Raw genomic sequence first — 4,947 nt, forward strand, 5'->3', positions numbered from 1 at the left:
GCTGTTGGACTCCTGATCGTTGCTTTCGATGGCGTCACAGCCATGCCTAGGGAAGAGCTGCAGCCCTGGGGTGATCCCTGCAGGCCTCTCAGATCCATCCCCACCCCAGATCCATCTTGGCAATACACTGGGCCGGCGCCAGGCGTCCGTGTAAGCTGGTTAATCTTGAGATCTGGAGGTGCTCTCACATCCATACATTCTCCATGTCTGGTGAGTTTCCCCTCTTAAGTCTCAAACCCTCCATGCAGTCCCACACGTGGCCTCAGCACTCCTGCTCGGGCGTGTTGGTGGGCCTTGCAGTTCTTCAGGAGGGTAAGGCATTTCCTCCTGTGAGGGAGTGAGCTGTCTCTGGTCAGTGCTGGGATGAGGAGGGGAGATGAAGGTGAATTGAGAAGGAAAAGAGTGATCTTGAGGGGTATCTGTCTCAGGTGGGGCCCTCAAATGGGCACCGGGTGGTCCATAGGCTGACGATGCCAGCCAGAGGGGTCAGGGGATTCTGGTGGGCAAGGTTCTTAGATCCTTTATCCCCAGTGTTTTCATCCCAGGGCTTCAGGTTCTGCTTCCTTCCCACTGGCCCCCAGCTTAGCATAAGAGGCCAGTGAAGCTGCTTCTTCAGTCTCCTTTGCAGCTCTGCCTCTCTTACGACTAAATATTGGGCCTCACGGTCTGCAGCATATGTCCTATGGCTGCGGGACGTCAGGGGCACGTTATAACACTGTCATAAATAAAATGCAAAAACTGTGATTCATTTACATACATGAGGAGCTTCCCAGGTGGTGCTAGTGGCAAATGCAGGAGACAAGAGATGTGGGTTCAGTCCCTAGGTTGGGAAGATCCCCTGGAGAAAGAAATGGCAATCCACTCCAGTATTCTTGCCTGGAGAATCCCATGGACAGAGGAAGCCTGGTGGGCTACAGTTCACAGGGTTGCAGAGTCAGACACTACTGGAGGGACTTGGCACACACACCACGCACATCTATGAAAAATAACTATACTTTCCAAAACACCATCTAGAAGAGGGACTTCCCTGGTGGTCCAGTGGTGAAGAATCTACCTTCCAGTGCTGGGGATGAGGGTTCGATACCTCACCTTGGAACTAAGATCCCATATACTGCAGGGCAACTACTGAGCCCGAGAACCACAGCTAGAGAAGTCCAGGTTCCGCAGCAAAGAGCCCATGGGCCGCACCTAAGATGCAGCCAAATAAATAAAATATTAAAAATAGAAAAAACCTAGAAAGCCCAAGTTGAGAGCAGGCTAACCTGGGTCTGCCAATTCTTTGTTCGAACTTTCACACTGAGCCAACTCCACATTCAGGGCTATCGTCTTGTATCCAGTGCTTCATCTCTGCTGCCCGTCCCAGTGCAGAGCACAGTCAGGGATTATCACAGAGGTCTGACTGTGGGGCACCCGTGTCCACGTCCCACCCTACAGGTCTGTTTCTGAAACCCGTGTCCATGATCCTCTCTTAGCTTCAGTTTCTGTTACGGGTGGAATTGTGTTTCCAGAACCAGCTCCAACCCCCTCAGCTCCCTGAATCCACAGGTTGAAGTCCCAACCTCCAGGGCTTCAGAGTATGACTTTATTTGGAGATTGAGTCTTTACAGAGATAATCAAATGTAAATGATATCATTAGCCTGGACCCTAACCCAATCTGACTGGTGGGAAATTCGGGCCCGAGACACAGAGGGGAGGTGATAAGAACAGACATGGGGAGAAGGTGGCCATCTACCAACCGAGGAGAGAGGCCTGGAACACATCCTTCCCTCAGCCTCAGAAAGAACCAGCCCTGCCAACACCTTGATCTCAGACTTCCAGCCTCCAAACTGTGACAGAGTAAATTCCTGTTATTTAAGCCATCCAGCCTTACTTTGTTAGAGCAGCTCCTGAAACCTGCTGCTGTATCTGTGAGAACAGAGTCTGAGACGAGGCTTGGGGATAGGTCTGAGACTTTGTTTTGGAGGTGGTTCCAGGGACCAGGGTAAGGACTAGGGAGAGAGGGACAGGAAAGGAGGAGAAGCCAAGATAAGGCATGTCACTGAGGTGGATGCCATGGGCAAGAGGGGTTGGTTCCACTTGGACTTTGTGAGAAGCATTCCAGCGCCCCCCTCCAAATGGTCCCCCACCACCCAGAGGACTGGAGATGGGAATGTTTATCCAAAGCCTCCAGTCTGTCATTGGCAAGGGTGCCAGGGCACTGACTCCCTTGTACCTAGAGGTCAAGGGTATCAGGAGAATCCATAGGGCAGGAAGTGAAGATGGCCCGTCCATCCTCCTGTGGCTAAAATCATAGATGAGGACAAGAGGACAGGAGGTGAGCAGCCAGAAGGAAGATGATCCCAGCTTTTTGTTCTGAGTTTCAGGTGGCCATGGGCACATAAGTGGTAGATATTGATGCCCTGCCCCCAAGCCACAGGTGCAAGGCCTTGCACCAAGGCCACAGAAGCGGGGTCCAGAACCAAGGATGCCTCTGAAGCTGACTGAGCCCTTTGTAACTGTTGCCCCAACCCCACCCCCATCATCACCAACAAGCTTCTTGACTCGCAATTACAAAAAGATGCCCAACCCAGTAAAAACCCTATAGCACCCCAACCGGTCATCTGAGCCAGCCTTCCAGCAGGAATTTTCTTTGTCTTGAGGCTATGAAAATTGGGTACTGACCAACGAATACGGTCAACTCTCCCTGGCCTGTCAGGAGTTGTTGGTCCCCCACGCTCGCAGTGCCCACTTTATCTCTGCTCTTTGTTCTTAATAAACTCATTCTTTTCTGCGGTACTCTGTGTCTGGAAATTCTTTTCCAACTCACGCTTGGATTGCCTCAACAGTAGATAAAGCTACAGGGGTGTTGGAGAGGGGGCCAAGGTCAGGGTTGGTTTGGAGGAGGTGAGAAGGCAGCATGTGGGTGAGTTCCAGCTGCCTCTTAGTTCCTGACCCGGGGGAGTCTGGCCTCCGCCCTGGCAGCTCCTTGAAAACTCCAGTTAGAGCGTAGGGGACTTAGCAGGCTCTGCCCTCAGCTCCAAGCCTTGACTCTGATTATGGGTCCCCAAGAAAAGTCACATAGGACTCTGGTATGAATTCGCAGCCTGACACTCAGGTGTGTTACCTGAATGCAACCTGCTGCGGTGGTATCATTACTGCACTTATTTTCATGGGTGGGACAAACAGAGAGGGTGTGGTTAGCTATTCAGGTGCACCTAGCCAGGTCTTGAGAGCTGTGTCTCACTACCAATGGGCTTCCCAGGTGGTGCTAGTGGTTAAGAACCCACCTGCTAATGAAGGAGAAGTAAGAGACATGGGTTCGATACCTGGGTCAGGAAGATCCCCTAGAGGAGGGCATGGAAACCCACCCCAGTATTCTTGCCTGGAGAATCCCATGGACAGAGGAGCCTGGTGGACTACCTTCCACGGGGTCACAAAGAGTCAGACACAAGTGAGTGACTTAGCACACTGAGTCCCTGGTTGGAGAAGTAGGATCCTGCATGCCTCAGCCAAAAAAAAAGGAAAAAAGGAAACGCTGAAAAACAAGAAAGAAGGCAAGTCGAGAAGGAAGATAAAACCTGGACAAGAGAGGAAGGGTTTAAAGCAAGTGGGAGGAAAGGCAAGGGTCCGATGGAGCCCAGGAACAGGAGGGGAGAAGACAGCGGAGGGAAGGAGGCCACTGACCTTGAGAAGCCTCGTGGAGAACCACAAGGCCAGCTACCACAAAAAGGAGAGAAGAGGACCTGCAGAAGGTGAGGAGGGAGAGGGCCCTGGCCTGGGAACAGGCAACCAGCAGCCTTCCTGACTTTCTGAAGGTCCCCAGCTGTCCTTGAAAGGGGAAGAAACATCAGCTCCTAGCATTAGGGGCTTCAGTGTAGTCACGTACGGATGTGAGAGTTGGACCATAAAGAAGGCTGATGGTTGAAGAATCAATGCTTTGGAACTGCGGTGCTGGAGAAGACTCTTGAGAGTCCCTTGGACAGCAAGGAGATCAAACCAGTCCATCCTAAAGGAAATCAAGCATGACTATTCATTGGAAGGACTGATACTGAAGCTGAAGCTCCAATCTTACTTCCCTCTCCAATACTTTGACCACCTAAGGCAAAGAGCCGACTCATTGGAAAAGACCCTGATGCTGGGAAAGATTGAAGGCAGAAGGAGAAGAGGGTGACACAGGAAGAGATGGCTGGGTGGCATCACAAATTCAATGGACATGAACTTGGGCAAACTCCAGGAGATAGCAAGGGACAGGGAGGCCTGGCATGCTGCAGTTGAAAAGAGTTGGACACAACTTAGCTACTGAACAACAACAACAGACATAAAGCCTCCCCACCCCTACCTTCTGGAGCTTCTGGATCTTCTACCACTTTTTTTTTTTTTTTAAGTTAATTAAGAGTGCCTGATGAAATATGGATGGAGGTTCATGACATTGTACAGGAGACAGGAATCAAGACCATCCCCAAGAAAAAGAAATGCAAAAAAGCAAAATGGCTCTCTGAGGAGGACTTACAAAGAGCTGTGAAAGATGGAAAGTGAAAAGCAAAGGAGAAAAGGAAAGATATACCCATTTGAATGCAGAGTTCCAAAGAATAGCAAGGAGAGATAAGAAAGCCTTCCTCAGTGATCAATGCAAAGAAATTGAGGAAAACAATAGAATGGGAAAGAATAGAGATCTCTTCAAGAAAATTAGAGATACCAAGGGAACATTTCATGCAAAGATGGGCTCAATAAAGGACAGAAATGTTAGGGACCTAACAGAAGCAGAAGACATTAAGAAGAGGTGGCATGAGTACACAGAAGAACTGTACAAAAAAGATCTTCACCACCCAGATAATCACGATGGTGTGATCACTCACCTAGAGCCAGACATCCTGGAATGTGAAGTTAAGTGGGCCTTAGGATGCATCACTACGAACAAAGCTAGTGGAGGTGATGGAATTCCAGTTGAGCTATTTCAAATCCTGAAAG

Source organism: Cervus elaphus, chromosome 22 (assembly GCF_910594005.1).
Source record: "Cervus elaphus chromosome 22, mCerEla1.1, whole genome shotgun sequence".
Lineage (NCBI taxonomy): Eukaryota > Metazoa > Chordata > Mammalia > Artiodactyla > Cervidae > Cervus > Cervus elaphus.